We start from the raw sequence: 24374 nt of genomic DNA on the forward strand, positions 1-24374 counted from the left end.
TTGTCCCTGAATTGCTCACACACTCCGGCAGATTCAATGGGGGTCTGGCGGCAGATTTCTTTGACTTTATCGTTGGAAATGCATCTGCTTTGAGTGTCGCAGGATATCCACACATTCTTGCCATCTCTGTCGTAGCATAGCTTTCATCTGTAAAGTTTGCGGAACAAACGTCCAATTTCTTGCCACTTTCGCATCTTTGGGCCACTGGTGCAACTTCAATCTGTCCCTGTTCGTGTTGTTACACCCTCCGACAACACACCGACGAGGCATGATGTCTCCAAGGTACGGAAAACAGTCGAAAAAAACGAAAATAACAGAGCTGATTTGACTCCGTGTTTGAGAAAATGCCGGATTGCTTCCCGATGTGACGCCACGTTGTGATGTCATCGCTCCGAGAGCGAATATTAGAAAGGCGTTTAATTTGCCAAAATTCACCCATTTAGAGTTCGGAAATCTGTTAAAAAAATATATGGTCTTTTTTCTGCAACATCAAGGTATATATTGACGCTTACATAGGTCTGGTGATAATGTTCCCCTTTTTAAAAAAAATCTAACGGTACATTAAACATATGTTTCTTATTGCAATCGAAGAACAATTTTTTACTTAAATAAAATAGTGAACATACAAGACAACTTGTCTTTTATTATTAAGTAAACAAACAAAAGCTCCTAATTTGTCTGCTGACATATGTAGTAACATATTGTGTCATTCCCCATTCTATTATTTTGTCAACATTATAAAGGACAAGCTGTAAAAATTTATTATTAATATACTTGTTCATTTACTGTTAATATCTGCTTATTTTCTGTTTCAACATGTTCTATCTACACTTCTGTTAAAATATAATAATCACTTATTCGTCTGTTGTTTGATACTTTACATTAGTTTCAGATGATACCACAAATTTAGGTATCGATACGATACCAAGTTGTTACAGGATCATACATTGGTCATAATTTAAGTCCTCATGTATCCAGTGTTGTGTTTCCTGAGTTTATACATATATTTTTGAATTAAAAAAATAAGAAAAAAGGTTTTGTGACGATAAAAAATATTGATGTAATCATAGTAATATCAACTAGATACGCTCTTGTCCTTGGTATCATTACAGCGGATGTCTGGTGTAGATCCACCCATTGCATTTGTTTACATTGTGACGCTGGTGTGTAGTGAATCTATTCCTCGTCCTGCAGGGATGATACTTGTAAGAAACTTACTTTATTTGTCGCCATGGAGGCGAGGATTAGTGATTTAGAAGAAGCTAAAACACTCTATCGTTAGTTTTTAAGCCAAATTGTGTCCATTCTGCCTTTTCTGTCCACAGAACGTGTCTGCTTGTAAGTACTCCGTGATTGTGCGCTGCCGAACATGCTCCACTGCTCGGAAAACCAGCAAAGTCACGACGCGCCGTCATGCCTGTAAAAGAAAATATGTCGAACCTGTACTTTTCAAACAGAGTATAGTACTGTTTTTGATTCATTAGTACCGCAAGACTATAGTAGTACCGGTATACCGTACAACCCTATAACCTGTTAATACAACTAACTTTAGAAATTTGTGTAGGAATGAAAAAAAATTCTGGAAAGCAAAAATAAAGAAAGGAGCATCTGAGAAAACTTGGCACCATTTTGATGGCTCATCTGTCAGAAGATCTTCATCTGGGTTGTGTGTTTTTAAAATGTCAAATTGTCCTCATCGGTATCACCAATGGGAAAATGGTAAACATCTGCCCACCGTGTCCAGACAGAACACGAGCCAGACGAAACACGGGCGTTACTCTTCAAGGCGTGAATTCTGCCAGGGTGTGGTTCTTCGAATGTTGTTATTTTACAAGAAACTATGAAAGTGTGTGCATGTGTGAGTCAAAAGACACACTTTATCTCAATCAATATGTCAGTATTAGAGAAAGTCAAGTGGAGGAGCTGCATGGAGGAATAAACCTACTACAGTATAATGGTCCTTAGGTCGCTTGAAAGGGTTTCTACTGTAGTATCAATCAATCAATAAAATCAATCAAAGTTTACTTATATAGCCCTAAATCACGAGTGTCTCAAAGAGCTGCACAAGCCACAACGACATCCTCGGCTCAGATCCCACATCAGGGCAAGAAAAAACTCAACCCAATAGGATGACAATGATAAACCTTGGAGGGGACCGCAGATGTGGGGACCCGTCCCCCCACCACACCACGTGGGCGACCGGTGCAATGGACGTCGAGTGGATCTAGTTAATAGTGGGAGAGTCCAGTCCATAGTGAATCTAACATAATAGTGTTTGAGTCTAGTCCATAGTGGGGCCAGCAGAAGGTCATCTTGAGTGGAGATAGGTCAGCAGCGCAGAGACGTCCTCAAATGATGCACAGATGAGTGGTCCACCCTGGGTCCTGACTTTGGACATGGTAAATGGTAAATGGGTTATACTTGTATAGCGCTTTTCTACCTCAAAGCGCTTTGACACTATTTCCACATTCACCCATTCACACACTGATGGCGGGAGCTGCTATGCAAGGCCCTGACCACGACCCATCAGGAGCAAGGGTGAAGTGTCTTGCTCAAGGACACAACGGACGTGACGAGGTTGGTAGAAGGTGTGGATCGAACCAGGAACCCTCAGGTTGCTGGCACGGCCACTCTCCCAACCCCGCCACGTCGTGCCCATCATCATCTGTGGTCACCGAATCTGTGCCCCCTCTCTCTCCACGCAGGAGAGGGGGGCAGAGCAGGAAAGAGACGGCAGATCAACTGGTCTAAAAGGCGGGTCTATTTAAAGGCTAGCGTATACAAATGAGTTTTAAGATGCGACTTAAATGCTTCTACTGAGGTAGCATCTCTTACTGTTACCGGGAGGGCATTCCAGAGTACTGGAGCCTGAATAGAAAACGCTCTATAGCCCGCAGATATTTTTTGGGCTCTGGGAATCACTAATAAGCCGGAGTTCTTTGAACGCAGATTTCTTGCCGGGACAAATGGTGCAATACAATCAGCGAGATAGGATGGAGCTAGACCGTGTAGTATTTTATACGTAAGTAGTAAAACCTTAAAGTCACATCTTAAGTCCACAGGAAGCCAGTGCAGGTGAGCCAGTATAGGCGTAATATGATCAAACTATCTTGTTCTTGTCAAAATTCTAGCAACCGCATTTTAAACCAACTGTAGTCTTTTAATGCTAGACATAGGGAGACCCGAAAATAATATGTTGCAGTAATCGAGACGAGATGTAACAAATGCATGAATAATGATCTCAACGTCGCTAGAGGACAAAATGGAATGAATTTTAGCGATATTACGGAGATGAAAGAAGGTCGTTTTAGTAACACTCTTAATGTGCTTCGGTTGTCATTAGTATTTTGTTCCAAAAGGTCTGACAAAGACCAAAATCATGTAAATACGATGAATCCGTTCAAGACACCTAAAAATATTAACACATTTTATAGAGAATAAGTATAGTTTCACATGCAAAAAAACCCTGTTAAATACATGTGACTAAAAGCTATAGATGAATATCACATTTTAATTTTAATTGAAGACTCTTGTTGGCGAAGACTGCAATGAGCATAGAGGGGAGAGGACGTCACTTGTGTATTCAGCTACCAGTTCTTTTTTTTCTTTTTCTTTTTCTTTTTTTTTTCTTTTCTTTTCTTTTTATTTTAAACAACATAAAAAACACAAGATACACTTACCATTAGTGCATCAACCCAAGAAAACCCTGCCTCCCCCATCCACACTCATCCACACTCATTTACACAAAAGGGGCTGTCTCTTTCTGTTATTGAAAACTTCTGGTTCCTACAATATAGAATAATACAGTCTGCAAGGGATACCGTCTTTAAAGCACCCATGATTGTGTGTGCTGCTGGTCCACTAACATTTTCATTAATTACTATTTTTTATGTAATTGTTTTTATATTGTTTTACTTTCTTTTCTATCCAAGGAAAAGTATATATATATATATATATATATTTTTTTTTTTTTTTTTTTTGTCTAATTTATTTATCTTATTTTATTCCACTTAAAAAAAAATAAAAAATAAATAAATATATTTAAAAAATAAACCGTAAATAAACAAAACAAAACAAACAAAGAACCTTATTTTCACCAGACCGGGTTGTCAATGAAATCAGATTGTTCAAAAGGGTTCTTAAAACCAGGTCCAGTTCAGATTACATCCAGATCGGGCTCAGCAACACACACCTTCATTTATGTACACTTAAAATAGGGACTACAACAACAGATTGCATATCATATATAAACAAAAATACATTTTCAAATTAAGCACCCATGTACAGTCCAGATCACATCCAAGTCGGACTCAGCAACACATACCTTCATTTATGTACACTTAAAATAGGGACTACAACAACAGATTGCATATCATATATAAACAAAATTACATTTTCAAAATAAGCCTTCGAGGACTTCCCATTTTTTTAATGTTTTTTTGGCATCATTATCGTTTTCAACCATATAATTTTCTAAAGTTAAAGAAAATCATGTGGATTGCTACCAGTTCTTTAATTCACTTGCATTTCTCACTTTCTTTATCAAAGAGCTGGTATTTGCAACATGCATCCGGCTCTTACACAAATATACAGAGAAGGTGTCATGACATCTCATTATTAGTTTGTGGTGTTTTGTTTCAATTTCCTGTTTGCCTCCCATTTGTCATCACTTTGCTGGCTCCCTCACCTGTCACTGATTGGCAATCAGGACACACCTATTCCTGACTGCCAATCAGGAAGCTTTTTATGTCAGCCCTGTCTTCCGGACCTTTCCTAGCAGTCTCTATATTTGCTGTATCACATTTTCCTTTTTGTTTTCTTCCCTGCTGGAGTATATTTTGTTATAAAATACTTTTTACCTGCACTTCTCCTGTATTCTGGGATCAAGACCAACACAACCATGACATGCTTTCAAGCTGTGCTACAACAGGGCATGACGGAGGGAGACAGATATTGAGTTGTTCATCATTCTCTGTGCGTTTTGTGAACAAATAAAGCATGCAGAGAACATAACAAAGATGATTAAAGGATTTCCTGCCTGGAATCGGTCTAAGGCAGGGGTCGGCAACCCAAAACATTGAAAGAGTCATATTGACCCAAAAATACAAAAAACAAATCTGTCTGGAGCTGCAAAAAATGAAAAGCCTATATAAATCTTATAATGAAGACAACACATGATGTAAGTGTCTAATTTAGTTATATTAGTCTACTATCAAAATGACTTTAAAAGTCTTATATAAGTGTTATTATGAAGGCAACACATGACTTAAGTGTCTATATTAGCTATATTAGCCTACTATCAAAGTTACTATGTGTTGCAGGCTGAAGCAAATCTTCGTTGACAGAAATGTTGAAATGTAATATTTATTCTACACATTTTTACAACATTGTAAAACATTAGTAAATCAGATGCTACTCAGATAACTCCTGGAAATGACTGGCTTTTAATGGCCAAAGGTATACATGTGTGTGTCCAAGTTAAAGAAAACGACATTACAATCTTTGGCAAGCTAGGTAATGTTTGCTGTGGTCTGGAACAACATGGCACACAAACAACTATTAGAAATGCAGCCAATATTACATACAGAAAATGTGTCATGAGACATGCAAATGTAAATTAAAAACAAAGAGGATAAAAGTAGAGGATATTAAATGAGCTCAAATATACCTACAAATGAGGCGTAATGATGCAATATGCTAGCCTAATTAGCATGTTAACATTGATTAGCTTGCGATCATGGATTGACCAAATATGCCTGATTAGCACTCCACACAAGTCAATAACATCAACAAAGCGCACCTTTGTGCAGTCACGCACAGCATAAAACTTTTGGTGGACAAAATGAGACAAAGAAGGAGTGAAACATTTTACATGTAAACAAACTGTTGCGTCACAGTCCACACTATGGTGAGTTCAAGAACCGCCGAAAATTGTAGGACAAAACGATGTTCACCAAATACTCTCATCGGTGAAGCATACACACAAACATATTAAACAGTGGGCTTTCTAACAATTGGGAAGGTTTGTGTCATGTTTGTCATCAAACAAAAAACATGTAACACAAAAAAAAAATGTTTCCCCCCCATCTTTTTCCACTTTCAATCCTTTTTTAAAAATGTTCCAGGGAGCCTCCATGGCGACAAATAAAGTAAGTTTCTTACAAGTATCATCCCTGCAGGACGAGGAATAGCTAAACATGCTTCACTACACACCATAGGAGGATACGATAGCTAACCGCTAACAGCAAGCTAGCACCCTGAATGTAAACAAATGCCATGGGTGGATCTACATCTGACATCCACTGTAATGATACCAAGTACAATAGCGTATCTACATCTCCTCTTTCTAATGATTGTCACACACACACTGGGTGTGGCGAAATTATTCTCTGCATTTGACCCATCACCCTTGATCACCCATTGGGAGGTGAAGGGAGCAGTGAGCAGCAGCGGTGGTCGCGCCCGGGAATCATTTTTGGTGATTTAACCTCCACTTTCAACTCTTGATGCTGAGTGCTAAGTCGATACTACTACTAATACTACATCAACATTTTTTACCGTCACAAAATCTTTTTTCCTTTTTTTAAAATTAATATTATGCTTATAAACTCAAGAAATATGTCCCTGGACACATGAGGACTTTGAATATGACCAATGTATGATCCTGTAACTACTTGGTATCGGATCGATACCTAAATTTGTGGTATCATCCAAAACTAATGTAAAATATCCAAACAACAGAAGAATGAGTGATTATTACATTTTAACAGAAGTGTAGATAGAACATGTTGAAACAGAAAATAAGCAGGTATTGACAGTAAATGAACAAGTAGATTAATCATCAATTTTTACAGCTTGTCCCTCATAATTGTGACAAAATGAAATGATAATTGACACAATATGTTACTGCATACGCCAGCAGACTAAATTAGGAGCCTTTGTTTGCTTACTAGGCAGCACGGTGCAAGAGGGGTTAGTGCATCTGCCTCACAATACGAAGGTGCTGAGTACTCTGGGGTTCAATCCCAGGCTCGGGATCTTTCTGTGTGGAGTTTGCATGTACTCCCGTGACTGTGTGGGTTCCCTCTGGGTACTCCGGCTTCCTCCCACCTCCAAAGACATGCACCTGGGGATAGGTTGATTGACAACACTAAATTGGCCCTAGTGTGTGAATGTGAGTGTGAATGTTGTCTGTCTATCTGTGTTGGCCCTGCGATGAGGTGGCGACTTGTCCAGGGTGTACCCCGCCTCCCGCCCGATTGTAGCTGAGATAGGCTCCAGCGCCCCCCGCGACCCCGAAGGAAATAAGTGGTAGAAAATGGATGGATGGATGGATGTTTGCTTACTTACTACTAAAAGACAAGTTGTACCGGTACCAAAATACTGGTATCGGGACAACACTAGTATGTAACACTTCTCATTTTACTAAATAAGACTAGAATAATTTTAGAAACACCTTCATATGGTGTAACAATATCTTGCTATAATCAAACACAGTTTTGATTAATTGTTGGTTCTTTTACATTTCTTCTATTAGATCCAGGGCCTGCCCGTGGAATAAATGCTATGTGGTTGTTTAAGGCCACAACCACTAGGGGGGCCACATGGCCTGGGCTTTTCTCAAGATTTGCTTTTCTTTCATTTAAATCTGACAGTTATGAAATAAGCCGCATTAAATGTAAAGATAAATATAAACCTTGTTGTTAAAATAATAATAAATAAATGGGTTGTACTTGTATAGTGCTTTTCTACCTTCAAGGTACTCAAAGCGCTTTGACACTACTTCCATTCACACACTGATGGAGGGAGCTGCCATGCAAGGCGCTAACCAGCACCCATCAGGAGCAAGGGTGAAGTGTCTTGCTCAGGACACAACGGACATGACGAGGTTGGTACTAGGTGGGGATTGAACCAGCGACCCTCGGGTTGCGCACGGCCACTTTTCCACTGCGCCAATATTAAAGATGTTTGAATCAAATTAGGAATGTTTCATAACGTCTTCAAAGATCCCCTTAAAGCATTCACACACATCGCCAACATTTTAGGAACCAGTATTAGAAATATACCATGTATTACGGACTATACCCACTAAACTTTAGAAAAAAATGTTTACCCCTATATTAGTCGACTACAAGCCGCAAATATATACGTTGTGAATTGAGTTATTTACACAGAAATATTTTGTAAATGTTTATTTATACGTCTGAATTGTTTCCAAACGGTGTCTGTAAAACAACAGTAAAATGGCTGATCAAACAAAACAGCTGCGGAAGCTAGCTCTCTAATCAGCTGAATTTACTGAGGAATTTGTCAAACTATCCATCCATCCAAACAATACAAAAATAATGCTGTTGTAAGTTAATGATCCTAACACAGACACTTTCGTAACGCAGTTGTAACATATTAGATAATGCTAACGACGTTAGCATCATTAGATTACAAAAGCACGTACAACTATGCATGAAAACACTCCTGCATACATCACACATGGGACAGTTTAGTATTGTTTAGTGCGAATGGTTTTAGTTATATTGTAACACATACAAACAATGCTTGGAGTGATGAATGAAGTATCCATATGAGAAGAAACGCTATGGATTAGCCCCTGCAGTGTGCACTCTTGTCCAAAAGATGCTGCCATGGCACAAACAATGACACACCATTTAAAGGGGGACTGCACTTTTGCGTATCGTTCGCAATCCTTATGAGAGACAACAAGTTTTGTTTTTTTTCTGCTTTCTAACGTATACAAATCGTCTCGTTCTAGATGGCTAGCAATGCAGCTAATGAGAGCAATCGATTCTACCTCAAAATTGTTTAAAAAATCCATCCATCCATTTTCTACCGCTTATTCCCTTTGGGGTAGCGGGGGGCGCTGGAGCCTATCTCAGCTACAATCGGGCGGAAGGCGGTGTACACCCTGGACAAATTGCCACCTCATCGCAGGGCCAACACAGATAGACAGACAACATTCACACTCACATTCACACACTACGGCCAATTTAGTGTTGCCAATCAACCTATCCCAAGGTGCATGTCATTGGAGGTGGCTAGCTTCTACTTCAGCACCCGAATCGCGTTTGACTTTGTAATGAACCAACACAATGCAATTCTACAACCTGTCGTTGCGTCCACTTTTTCACCATACAAACAGCATGCCGGCCCAGTCACATGTTGTATGCGGCTTCTGCAGACACACGTAAGTGACTGCAAGACATAACTTGATCAACAACTATACAGGTCACACTGAGGGTGGCTGTATAAACAACTTTAACACTGTTACAAATATGCGCCACACTGTGAACCCACACCAAACAAGAATGGTAAACACATTTCGGAAGAACATCCGCACCGTAACACAACATAAACACAACAGAACAAATACCCAGAATCCCTTGCAGCCCTAACTCTTCCGGGCTACAATATACACCCCCGCTACCACCAAACCCCGCCCCCGCAACCCCGCCGCCACACACCTCAATCCCGCCCCCCTTCCCCACCCCCAATCTCCCGAATTCGGAGGTCTCAAGTTTGGCAAGTATGCCCTGGATAGGTGGTCCAGACTGAGGCCAAGGAAGAAAAAAATCATAGCCATAGCACACATAAACATGTGTGTAAGAGGGAAACATCAAAGAACACAAAGGACATTAAAGACATTAAAAGAGCAGAGCTGATGCAACCAGACATTTCTACACACAGCCACATAAGTAAAAAAAACAAAAAAAAAAACATATACACTGTAGTGGCCTCTGCAGTGTTCCACGCCATCGTCTGCTGGGGTGGGGGGAGCATGGCCATAGACAGGAGCAGACCCAACAAAGCAACCAAGAGAGCCGACTCCACCCTCGCCCACCCACCAACTCTCAGCCAGTGTCCAGTCTGCATGGATGAACGAGGATACGTCCTGCACATTCATACACCAGTGGAGGTGCCACTGGGAGAAAAGTGGGTGAAGTGTCTTGCCCAAGACACAACGGCCTAGAATGGTGGAAGCTGGAATAAAACCTGCACCCCTCAAGTTGCTGGCACAGCCGTTCTACCATCTTACTTAATATTGCAACAACACATCGTCATAACTAACCTCTCTCACGACGATCCAGTACTGGCTCACGTTCCCTATTAGTGGGTGAACAATCCAATCCAATCCAATCCACTTTATTTATATAGCACATTTAAACAACAAAATGTTTCCAAAGTGCTGCACTACAATATTAAACACTATTAAAAACAATATAAAATAAATATGATTAAAAAAAAATTTAAAGGGTAAAACCAGTTAAAACAGTAAATAGAAATCAAAATTTTAAAAACACAGAGGACAGAGGACCACACAACAATCCAACGCTCTACCATCCGAGCCACGCCGACCTCAATAATAATATATCCCATTATTCCCAATAATCCTATGCTATTATGATTATCATTCACTAATGATAATCCTAAATGAATCAGTTAATCTCTAACCAACAACATGAATTAAAGGGATTTTTTTACATATTTGTAATCATATTTAAGTGAATGACAGGTTAAATGATTATCAGAACTCATATTCTGGCTACTTCATATTAAACTTGTTGACACTTCTTTTATTTAATTATATATTTTTAAATAAAACAACACAAAATAATTTGCAGTAGGGAGGGTTGAAAATAATTCAGGTAATGTGCTGATACTTGTTGGAATGATTGATGAAAGGAAGATCATCACATGTGAAGACAGGCATGTGTGTAGAACGCTGGATCCAATGATAGATGGATGGGAGTGTGTGCGTAAAAGAGGGAACTGCTTTCAAAACCACAACATCTAGATATGTTAATCCCATCTTTAAAAAGTCAAAAACCTAAATAAAACATGTGTTTTAAATAACGAGTTTCAAATAAATGAAGTCATGTGAACATACTGAGAATGTGTGTATGTGGGGCGGTGACATTAGGTTTAGGGGGGGCTGAGGGCCCTTGTTTTTTCCAGTCATCCAGCCCCAGAATCCAGTTTCAAAGGGTTTTGCATATGCTAATTTCCTCACACTTAAATGACTGCGATTCTCTTTATTTTGGCCTTGACAAGTCTTCTATTCACAGTCTTCAACTGGTCCAAAATACTGATGCTTCCTTGCTAACAGGGAAGAAGCGTTACAAATATATTACCTCTGTGCTTGCTTCCTGTTGCTTTTAGGGTCCATTTTAAGGTGTTATTGTTAGTTCTTAAATGTTTAATTGGGCTGGCTCCTCCATGTTAAATAAGAATATTCTCCTGTGAGATCACTGAGGTCATGTGACCAGTCTCTTTTGTGTTGCCTCAGAACTAGAAAAAGAACTAGATCAGGGGTCCCCAAACTACGGCCCGCAGGAAATCCCAAGTTTTAATTATTAATTTTTTTTTAAATGTGTAAACTCTGGGGGAGCATGAGTAAAAAACTACAATCAAGGCTGAGCTCCTAAGGGGGCCCAGTCTGGAGAGGGAAAAAAACTCCATAGCAAAGCACATATAGATATTACAACAAACAACTCGAGACTTGCAACAGAGAGGAGGGAGTGGGGGCTACGGTGGCGGGTTCTTGTCTTACATACGGATTGTAAATGATACGTAAAATTCCAAAACAATTGCAGTTTCCTTTTAAGACTTTGAATTATGAATATTATTATTATTATAACTGTTATTATTTGTCTGCAAAGTGCTCCTTCCATCCACAAATGCGTCAGTTGAGTGCTGTCAGCCTTGTTTATTTTATTCATTTTGTAGGCAGGGGTGGGAGATCACTTCAAATGCCGCTTAAAACTGTCTTGATGTAGAACACACCGCACACATAGACACACACACATTCTTGTATTTTTTACCTTCTTGAGACCTCTTTAGGACCAACCTTTCTAGATATATAAAGATTTGTATTTACAACATTAATAATATATACATACTATGCAAATGTAAGAACAAATAAGCTTTTAGTTATAATTTTTTTGTTGAATTTTCTGTTTGTAATTGGTTTTTAATCTTCAATATTTACTTCAAGTTATTACAGTATGTCTCTATATACATATTTATTATATTAATTTTATAAATTTTGGCCAAGGGTGGCGCATTTTAATTTCTTACACACTTGGGGACGGCGTGGCGAAGTTGGTAGAGTGGCCGTGCCAGCAATCTGAGGGTTGCTGGTTACTGGGGTTCAATTCCCACCTTCTACCACGTCCGTTGTGTCCTTGGGCAAGACACTTCACCCCTTGCTGGTTAGCGCCTTGCATGGCAGCTCCCGCCATCAGTGTGTGAATGTGTGTGTGAATGGGTGAATGTGGAAATACTGCTTTGAGTACCTTGAAGGTAAAAAAGCGCTATACAAGTATAACCCATTAATCATTTGTTTATCACTTGTTGTTTCATATGTTGACCAGAGGGGGAGCACTTTTAAAACTGACATACAGTCCATCCATCCCATCCATTTCCTACCGCTTATTCCCTTTGGGGGTCACGGGGGGCGCTGGAGCCTATCTCAGCTACAATCGGGCGGAAGGCGGGGTACACCCTGGACAAGTCGCCACCTCATCGCAGGGCCAACACAGATAGACAGACAACATTCACACTCACATTCACACACTAGGGCCAATTTAGTGTTGCCAATCAACCTATCCCCTGGTGCATGTCTTTGGAGGTGGGAGGAAGCCGGCGTGCCCGGAGGGAACCCACGCAGTCACGGGGAGAACATGCAAACTTCACACAGAAAGACCGACATACAGTCAATTTGAAAAATCTCTCCTTTTTGGGACCACCCTAATTTTGAAAGATTTCACCACCAGGGGTGCAAATGGGACATTCTCTATTAGATGCAATGATTTCGGTCCAAAATTGTTCACCGGTCCTCATATGGAAGGTATTTTTCCTTGTTGATGTCTCAAGAAGGGTAGAAATACAACATACACACACACACTTACCAATATTAACACTTCCAAGTGTGCGAGGAACAACACACACAGACACACCCACACACAAGCACAAATGACACAGTCCCGTCTGTCTGCCCTGCCGACTGACATCACCTTTTTATGAAGTGCAGTCTGTTTGACACTGACGAGGGCTTTGTTTGGACTAGGCCGATCTGTGAATCGGGCAAGGCTGAGGGAGGAATAGAAGCAGGAAATCTAGAGTGGTGTTGATAAATCTAAATCAGACCTGAGGCTGGGACGGCGTTGCGAGTCTAGGTAGTTTGGGCTTCAACAGCATCTGAGAGATGGGATTGATTTAGGAGCGTAAATTGGGGAGGCTCAAGTTCTGACCTAGACCACTTAGCCCAAATGTGGGGAGTTGCTGGCGCTCAAGGACAGAACCTCAACAGTGAAGGAGGTTTTGAGGTTTGAATTGTTAGGTTTGGTTTGGCCCTGAGGTTGCTCAATATAATTATGAGGGGAAACAAGGAGCTACAGAGGTGAGTAACCAGTAAATTCACCAATTTTATTTGATTTATTATGAGATCGGTCTTTATTTCTGACAGGAGAACATCATTTTATTCCATTTCTGTCCATCTTATTTTTTTCCTCCAGAAGTTGTTTTAACTGGAAAAATGTCTTAAGTGGAAAATGGACTCGAGCCTCAAATCACAATCACTTTATGCCTCATCATTAATCTCACCCATTCTCACTTGCAATGACAGTTGTGCTGAGGCCAATGTGCTCTAGTTGACAGGCTAACTTGTTGAGGTAGACATTTTCCAGCCGTCTCACATTCTCATGAAAGAGTCGTTTTAAGGGATTAGAAGAACCATAGAGGTAGGCTTCAAAAACCTCGGCTTCTGTTACTGCTGTTAAAAAGTTGTATTAGCAAGACATTTTCACAGAACCCTAGGCTCTAATGCAGTGGTTCTTAACCTTGTTTGAGGTACCGAACCCCACCAGTTTCATATGTGCATTCACCGAACACTTCTTCAGTGATTTTTTTTATTTTTTTTAATTCAAATTCAAGACAAAGTTATGTTTTTTTTACTGGTGCATAACATGAACCGTGCATGAACATCACCTTGTTCAAAGAACAAAACCAACTCATAACAATTTACACACCTGCAAATCAGTGTGACTTCTGCTGTTGCCGTATTCATAATACGCCGATCGGGAGAAGTTTTTATTTACACGATGAGTCTGGTGTGTCTTGCATTCGGGCGGAAGGCGGGGTACACCCTGGACAAGTCGCCACCTCATCACAGGGCCAACACAGATAGACAGACAACATTCACATTCACATTCACACACTAGGGCCATTTTTGTGTTGCCAATCAACCTATCCCCAGGTGCATGTCTTTGGAGGTGGGAGGAAGCCGGAGTACCCGGAGGGAACCCACGCAGTCATGGGGAGAACATGCAAACTCCACACAGAAATATCCTGAGCCCGGGATTGAAATAAGGACTACAACTTTCCAATATAGGGCTCAAAACATAACATTGTGTATGCGTTCAATTAGAGAAGGTGTGTTTATCTTAAACATTCCTGCCACTTCGTTTTACACACTATGGCATTTTTAAGTATTTTTTGGGATGGAGGTCATATACCACAATAATATCCTACCGTGGCTTTAATACCGGGACATTGCTACATCCCTACAGAACACATCGATGAATATTAGAGTCGGCCAATTTGTCACATTTTGACATACTTTTAAAAAAGTCTAAAGATCAGCAACAAATAAGTCAAGTAGAAGTAAATCCTTTAGAATAAGAAAAACATAAGCATAGAAAGTAAGATAGAGAGCTAATAAATTGTAAACCTTCACACAAAATCAGCTTGTCCCCATCATTTTTTTTATCCTTGCAATTTTATCTAATCACCACAACTTTACCGCAAATTTTACTACCGTAATATCCGAGCTATAGAGCGCACCGGCATTTTTGAAGAAATACATAATTTTGAATATATTAGACACACCGGACTATAAGTCGCAGATATATACAGGTACAAAAGCTTTTGTAAATGTATATTTACATACCTTAATTGTTTCCAAACGGTGCCTGTCACGAGGCAGTAAAACAGCTGATCATACAAAACAGAAGTCATCATCATGGACCCACTAACTGCGGAAGCTAGCTCTCCAATCAGTTAAACAGACTCAATAACTAGGGATGTCCGATAATGGCTTTTTGAGAGATATCCGATATTCCGATATTGTCCAACTCTTTAATTACCGATACCGAAATCAACCGATACTGATATCAACCGATACTGATGTATACAGTCGTGGGATTAACACATTATTATGCATATTTTGGACAACCAGGTATGGTGAAGATAAGGTCCTTTTTTAAAAATATTAATCAAATCAAATAAGAAATTAAAAACATTTTCTTGAATAAAAAAGAAATAGAAAAACAGTTACATAGAAACTAGTAATTAATGAAAATGAGTAAAATTAACTGTTAAAGGTTAGTACTATTAGTGGACCAGCAGCACGCAAAATCATGTGTCCTTACGGACTGTATCCCTTGCAGACTGTATTGATATATATTGATATATAATGTAGGAACCAGAATATTAATACCAGAAAGAAACAACCCTTTTGTGTTAAATGAGTGTGAAAGGGGGAGGGAGGTTTTTTGGGTTGGTGCACTAATTGTAAATGTATCTTGTGTTTTTTATGTTGATTTAATAAAAAAAATAAAAAAAAATAAAAATGAAAAAATAAAACAATACGGATAATAAAAAAAAAAACCATACCTACAATTTCCGATATTACCGGTACATTTTAAAGCATTTATCAGCCGATAATATCGGCAGGCCGATATTATCGGACATCTCTATCAATAACTTTAAAGGTGACAATTTGGTGAATTTACAAAGAATATAAAAGACTATTCTATTCTATTATTATGAAAATCAAATAAGAATATATAGAAATAAAAATGCAAATTGTTGTCTCATCTGCTTGAGTGGAACAGAAGAAGAATGCGACCACAGCGGACAAGTTTGGACATCCTGGTACTATTGGACGTTAAATACATATGACGATTTCATCTGGACTGTAATCATTAATTTATGCGACTATTTAATAAACAATCAATATAATGTAACGTCTGTCAATTAAATAGAGTAATTTTTTGGACAGTTAATATCAATCCAGCTGTCACGCTCCCACTTGTATGCAGACAAAAACACACCCACACACAAACACACAGCTGTCTAAGTCCATCCTGATACATCACGGCTTCACAAACATTTGTCCTAAACAGAACTCTTAACATCACAAATAACGTCAGGGTGGTTATAAAAACAGGTAAACACAGTTTCATTTAAGGAGCTACATCCAGCCGAAAGAAGAAGCAGTTGCGTGTGCATAAACACAACATCACCTTGACGACACACATCCACATGACAAGCGCTGCCTGGATTGATACAGATTTTTAAATTGAAAGTGTTATCTTTTCCATGGATTTCATTGACATTTAAGAGGGTTGGTACAACTCCAGGTTCCATTATTTTCATAAAACAGGCGTCCTGGCAAAGGCCATTTAAAAAAAAATAAAAAAAAATGCTTAATTGAACAATAGCCCATGAGGATAGACCAAATAAATGCAAAAGTAGGCACAAGGCCACTATAAAAGAATACACATTGCCAAATCAATGGTTCACAGCAGCTTAGATGCATGGGTTCATAAATTAGGGGTTCAAGAGAATAATGCAAGTGAGATAAGATGCCTGTTCACTCTGCTCTTGAAGGATGGGATGCCATTGTCATGGATATCACCAACTACTTCATTTGGTAGGCTGTTCCATAGGGTAACCTACATATGCAGTCCTCTCCAAGGTTTCTCATAGTCATTCACATCGACGTCCCACTGGGGTGAGTTTTTCCTTGCCCTTATGTGGTCTCTGTACCGAGGATGTCGTTGTGGCTTGTGCAGCCCTTTGAGACACTTGTGATTTAGGGCTATATAAATAGACTTTGATTGATTGATTGATTGATTGAACTGCAGTATTGATGAATGTTCTGCTGGCAGAGACTGTCCTGGAGGTGGCTATCGTAGGGTCATGGCGAGGCACTGGAGCGGGTGGCTCTATGAATGACGTATGGCTGCGGAAGCAAGGATTTCAGGTCGGGAGGGCACAAGTGGCGCCGCCACCTGGCGCCTTCGATGGAGAGCTGTAACGTTCAGCGTTGTTCTTTTTTCTTCTTCACTCGTGCCTATGACACGCTGGGCCTTCCTTTGGATTCAGTCATGTAGACCTAGAGTAATTGGACTGGCACTCATCCATGATAGCGAGGCATATTCAATCACACATCACCTGAGCCTTGTAGACAGTTGCTCTAGCTCAGATATAAAGTTTGCTAACAACTCTCCGCAGAGCACCCAGTCATTGTCCTGCTCTTGAAGAAATGTTTGAGATGTGCTTTACCCTGGTCAATTTGCTGTCGATTGTGACTCCCAGAAACCCTGACTCCTCCTTTTCAGCTAATCTGGTGGTGCCAAACTGAAATCCAAGCTGTAAGGGGTTTCTCTTTCTGGATATTGTCATAGCCTTACATTTTGATGGTTCGAATGCCACCTTCCTTCGGTCTGCACAGGTCCCTCATTCTCTCTAGATCTCTATTTAGGCTTGCTGTTTTAGCCTTAGGATCGTCTGTGGCTTTGAGCTCACAGAATAACGTGAAGTCATCAGCATAAAGGTAAAGATGATTTTCAACCTCATCCTCAAGGTTGTCAATGAAGGATTGGGCCCAGTATTGATCCCTGATGGACTGAAGCATTGATGGAGGCAGAGCTTGATGACTGGCCAGATAGCACAACTTTGATGGGGCAATCCGATAGGTAGCTCTTGATCTAGGAAAACCGTTTACCAGTTATTCCTTTTGAGTAAAGCTTGGAGCAGAGACCGTTCTACCACACGTACTTCATGGCCTCGGTCCAGAGAGTTTGACCAATTTTGTGTCAGGATATTTAGGATGTCTGCTGTGCTGTGGTGTGGTTTGAAGCCGAATGGAGGTAACTCTGAAATTGGTTCTGTACAACCTCCATTACATGACCTGATATCACTTGACAAATGTTTTTTTTTATAAAGTATAGGGATCTATTCTATTGCAAAGTTAGATTTTTTTTGCTCGTATTTGCTTTTAGTGTTAAGATCTAGGCCTCTTTCGTACTCAGAGAGTTTGTGCGCTGCTTGCTGCGCAACAGCCATCTTGGCTTGGTTGACCACCACTGTTGTTCACTTCCCGGAAGAAGTCACGTGATGGAATACAAGCAATAGGGCACTTAAGATGTTGAAGTTTGTTGAATAGTCATCAAATAATTCTAACATTGTTAGATTAATAGCTTTCTACAGTATGGACAAACTCTTAACACAAAACAACAGATCCTTTATTCAATATAGCTCTTGTTTTCAATCATATGGTGATGCAACACAAATGTGTTTACCACTGCGGTCTCTAAACTGCTCTAATCCATCATCAGTGATCATCCATCATGTGTGATTCGTGCTGTCATATTTGATCGTACTTTTGGGGGACACGTATGCCGATTGTGCAACACAATAGTTTTTCAATCATGTTAGCCGAGACGTGACGTTACTTCAGGGCGTCAAACATTTTGACACATGCAGTGTGACAGCGTGTTGCTATAATGTTGTTTGGCATGCTGGCTCTTCCAGCTCCGTATGAACACATCTAATGGTCACAGTTTGCCACTGAATATTACTTGTGACATTGCACTTTTGTTGCTGTGGAAATTTGAGATCACTTTGTAATGCACTATTATGTGTATTTTGTAGATTCTCTGGAGAAGCAGCGTCCTCAGCAGTGGACATTTGGTGGACCTATTAGCTAAAGTTTATTTTTGCAGTGTCATTTACATAACCATTTTTAAACAAACACCTTTTTCAAGTAATACCCCTGACAAACAACTTGCACAACAACTAAATTTGTCAAAGTCATGGTGACATGAGGACATCTTTGAGATTGTTAGATTTGGCAGTGGTAAACATTGAGAAACTTCCTAGAAATCATCTTGAGACAAAGAGATGCTGTTATGTGTGTGTTGTGTGATAAATATATATTTTTTTATTGACAGAAACATTGTTCTAAGTTTGAATTTAGCTACCCAGAGGTAATTCCTAAGAGAGAAACTATGGTTGAAGACCATTTTTGGTAAGCAGTTATTTGCAAACTGGACAGATTACCCATGCACAATACTGTTTCAAAATATTGCCAATCGTCTAAATATTAACATATTCAGTGAAATACATTTCATGGTTTCTAGGAATAGTCCAGAGGGACCATGTGGTTTCATGGTTACTGTTCCCCAACAGAAAATGCTTACAAATAATAGTATAAGCTTTCTTGGCTGAGTTTGGCAAACGTTCATGATTGAGCAACACACTTTTCAACACACAATTTATCCAGCGTATTGTCTAACAAAGTGTCAGCCACATCCATCACAGCCTTTGGCTGATAATACGTTTCCAGAAGTTTCACCCCCCATAGAGAAACCAAAAAATACAAAACAAAACACATGAGCGGGATAATAGTCAAGGACAGGTCTAGAAGTAAAGGGAGTATTGTTATCCATCCATCCAGTGACGTGCTGTGACCCTCATACCTGGTGAGTCATTGATGCCTTTGGATGTTTTTTGTTTTTACTTAAATGCATCTGCTTTAATCACTGTTAATACAGGTTGCTCATTATGATGGTAACAAGAAAAAGAAGGGAGTAATTCCACCCGTCCATCTATTTGCTAATGCTACCCTGGACAAGTCGCCACCTCATCGCGGGGCCAACACAGATAGACAACATTCACACTCACATTCACACACTTGTGCCAATTTAGTGTTGCCAACCAACCTCTCTCTGTACAGAGGATGTTGTTGTGGCTTGTACAGCCCTTTGAGACTTTTGTGATTTAGGGCTATATAAATAAACATTGATTGATTGATTGATTGAACCTATCCCCAGGTGCATGTTTGTGGAGGTGAGAGGAAGTGTACCATGCCGCCCCAGGGAGTTATTCACTTTCATTAAAGAATTTGTGAAATACTCTCAATTATTTGCTTTAATTAAATAAATAAGACATTTCTTTCTTAATTTCTACTGTATTTGTATGTAAAGTAAATACGCTATCCTCCATAAAATGTACTTTGTATGATCATCTTTGTTTTGTCAGATCATCTTTGTTTTGTGTAAAAGAGCATACAGGGCCTGATTTCCAAAGATCCAAACACCACCCACTAAACAGCACGTGCACTCTATAAAATAGCACGTACTATTAATGAGCATGTTGCTTGTGATTTACTAACACTGCGTGTTCAATTAAAAGTGGTGCATACCGCCCTATGCAAATTAGCTTTTTGCGTGTACTATAAGGGGCATTACCACAGAGACACTCAATCATACATGTTAACATGCTCTCACATGTGGGGTTGTGCTATGTTTTTAAACAAGCAGGAGACATGTAGCACCTTTTATGGGCATTTTAGAAGCATTCGAAATAGCGCAGTGCATCTACATTGAAACCACTTTTTTTCCCTTTTTTTTAGCGCTGTGACGATGTGCTCATGCAGAGAGGCTGCACTTATGTGCTCAAAATGCAAAAAATACATACTTCAAGATTTTTTTTTATATGGGAGCTATGTTAATATGTATTCTGTTAGTTGTGTTCGTAAAAAACACAGGAAAAACAATGAACACCTCAACGCATCAGTTCAATCAATCAATCAATGTTTATTTATATAGCCCTATATCACAAATGTCTCAAAGGGCTGCACAAGCCACAACGACATCTTCGGTACAGAGCCCACATAAGGGCAAGGAAAAACTCACCCCAGTGGGACGTCGATGTGAATGACTATGAGAAACCTTGGAGCGGTACCGCATATGTGGGTAACCCCCCCGAGACCGAAAGCAATGGATGTCGAGTGGGTCTGACATAATATTGTGAAAGTCCAGTCCATAGTGGATCCAACATATCAGCGAAAGTCCAGTCTATAGTGGATCCAACATAATAGTGAGAGTCCAGTCCATAGTTGAATTTGTCAGCCTCTTAAGTCACCCAGCACAAAGTATAACATTGTAAAAGGATGTTGCTGAATAGACAAAATGTCTAATATTTTGTATTTATGTCAGTCCAAATATGTTATACACAAACACGTAGGACGGATGATTCTCGTCTGTCCATCGTCTGACTTTGCAGCAAGAGCACCAAACTTGTAACCATGCCTGTAACTTTTCTGACATTCGAAATAAAGACACTAATTTAGGTTCTGCAATAACTTTCAAGTTTAGTATATCAGGCTGTGTGTGCTAAATAAGTATCTGCATTGTTTTCCTCCCAGTATTGTGGGTGTTCTGACGATCGGCATATGTTTTGCATGTTAATGAAGACAGACGCAAAATGGATTGCACGCCCTATTCTGCTAACTTAACTGACACAATCCACTTTGCATAAATTTAGTAGATACGCTTTGCGTGTGCTATCAAGTTTGCACTAGTTTTAGTACACCCAAACCTTTAATAATCAGAATATGGTCTTGGATATATAATCCTCGAAATAGACGACCACATTCCTTCATTCATTTGGCTTCCTGGCTGATAATACATGCTAGCTCACAATCAGCCCAACTTTCACAGTGTGGCAAATCAGGGTACTACAAGAAGCTCTCTAATACAGTGCCTACAGCTGTATTTATAGTCTTATTTTTACAAATATAAAGTCTACAGTGTACAAACTAAAAATTCATGGTGTAAAAAAAGTATATGCAAACATTATTTTGGCGACATTGTGGCAAGCAGATGAGCCAGTAAGCCACTCTCTCATCCTTTTTAGCTTCCACACAGACGATGATCTAACTCAAGTAAATAAAACAAAATGTAATCATACAGAAAATATATTTAAACCACAGTCCTATGGCCATATAAAAATATAGATTAGGCCTGGGCAATTATTTTGACTCAGGGGCCAAATTTAGAGAAAAAAATGAATCTGGGGGCTGTCATATCTATTTTTAGGAACACTAATACAAAACCTCACAATAATGTATGATTGAATGCTAAAAACGTTATGACAGACCACCTTAAAAACGGAATGGAATTTTACATATTTTTACTGAGACACCCAGAATGTACATGAAAATAAAGAATGTGGGATTTACAATATTAACTATAAATGATAAAACACGGAATATTGACAAAATATGAATGTCATACCCCCCCCCCCCCCCCCCCGACATATTTTATAATCAAGCTAAACGCAACAAAAATGCAAGAAAAAGCACTCTGTGGAAACGCTCCCCACCCACACTGCTTGGTGCCTTGTCTGAGCTGCTGTGACTTAGATGACCATAGTAACTAGTATATCATGCAAAAGCACAGATTCCAACTATTAAAATACTTTGTACATTTCAAGACTTAAGGTAATTTGAAAATATCACTGCACATCATAATGGCAGCTACAGTTTTCCTCTTAAAGATCTAAAAAAAATATTTGGGAATGTCCTTCGGGCCAGATTGAAAAGCTTAAAGGCCGCATGCGGCCTCCGGCCTTCCTTTGCGCAGGTCTGATAAAGATGTGATACATTATTAATCATTTAAAAAAAAAAAAAATTAATCATGAGACTGCTACACGTGCCTAACCTGACCGCACGTCGCTGCATCCATCAATCTTCTTCCGCTTATTCAGGGCTGGGTCACAAGGGCAGCATATACAAACGTATTTCAAACACAGACTTCCCTCTCCACGGCTACCTTGTTCAGCTCCTCCCAGGAGATTCCAGATCAGTTAAGAGACATAGTCTCACCAACATGTACTTGGTCATACCCTGCTGGTCTTCTTGTCCCTGGTTCACCTGCCGGTCAGACATCCCTAAACACCAAGGAAGGTATCCAGACCAGAGGCCTCCACTAGTCCGTCTGGCTCCTCTTCAGGTGAAGGAGCAACAGCTTTACTTGGTGATCCTTCCGAATGACAGAGTTTTTCGTCCACCAACTTGACGAGTAGATTGAGATCTTTGCTTTTCGGCTTAGTTCCTTTTTTACCACGACGGACCAATGCTGAGTTCCTATTCCTGTAGATGCTGCACCAATCCGACTGTTAATCTTGTGCTCATCTTTCCATCACTGGTGAACAAGACTCCAAGGTACTTGAACTTCTCCACTTGGGGCAAGATCTCATCCCCGAATAAAATAACGACAAATCACATCGTTTCTGGTCTGTATGTGTCTCTCACAAAAGCGGAAAAGTTTTTGCCTTTTGTCATGGATGTTCTCATTCATACAGGGCATTTTATCAATCGCAATTGGACTGTTCAGTTTGTCTCAGAAGACGTTTCGCCTCATAGAATTGGTCAGATCAAGTCTCGATGCTGGTGCCACATCACCAACTATTCATACTTTAACTTAACTCCTGCTCGAAAGAGAAGAAAAACGTGTTGTTGCCTTTTGTTAGAGCTTGCAATGCTTTGGAGACAAAATAAAAACTTATGAAAACAGGTCTCAAATTGACATGCAAAAATAGTCGAAGTTTGTAACCTGAGTATTTGGAGGACGGGCTCATGCGGTCATAGCACACAGGGCTGTGTGTTCAAGATGATAAGATGGACGCGTATCAACATTTTTGTATATGAATAAAGCATTAAAAATAACCTTTTGGATAAGACTAGGTGGACAAGCATTTGGTGTGTGTGATATGACATTTACCACACATCTGCAGCTGTACAGTAGTTATTATTCGACTAATTTTAATCCAGTGAAACTGACAACAGTGACAGATGACACATAACCACGTCATTTCGATGAAGGCTTAAACCCATGAAGCTGATCTCATCGACAGAATTTCTTATACGTACATGTTTGGCCAAAATCCTTCTAAGCTTAAAATAAGACCTTTTTAAGAAGAAAAACACAAAGTCAAGTTTTTCCAAGTGACGTGCGTATTGCACAAATCTGAGGTGTGTTTAAAAAATGTTGTCATTAAGCTTGTGGCTTTGCTTCATTTCATGAGAGGCATTCACACATTCTGGTGTAAGTTATCCCCAGTGGAACAATAACTGTCAGAATTAACGCTCATTTGTGCCAAATATGCTCACTAGATGCGCTCACGGGCCAAAATAGAACTCACTTTGTGTCTTTGACTGTAATCTTCAAGGCTAACCGGTGTTGTTGTGTTTTCAGGATCTATCAAAATGTTTTCACGTCTCTTAAAGTTCCCTTTCATCCTTGTCTCCTCTCGCCTTGCCTTCAGCCGCGCTCCCCAGCTTCAACATTATGTCGGCCATATGCTGCCTATGTTTCTGGGACCACCGCCAAAGTTGAGGAAGGGAATTATATGCACGTCGTTGGTGCCAAGAAACGCTGCAGTGTGTTGCTTTAGATACAGACATGTGTCAAGAAAAAAAAAAACAAGTGTTTAACTATGATGTA

This window comes from Nerophis lumbriciformis, linkage group LG04, assembly GCF_033978685.3.
Source record: "Nerophis lumbriciformis linkage group LG04, RoL_Nlum_v2.1, whole genome shotgun sequence".
NCBI lineage: Eukaryota > Metazoa > Chordata > Actinopteri > Syngnathiformes > Syngnathidae > Nerophis > Nerophis lumbriciformis.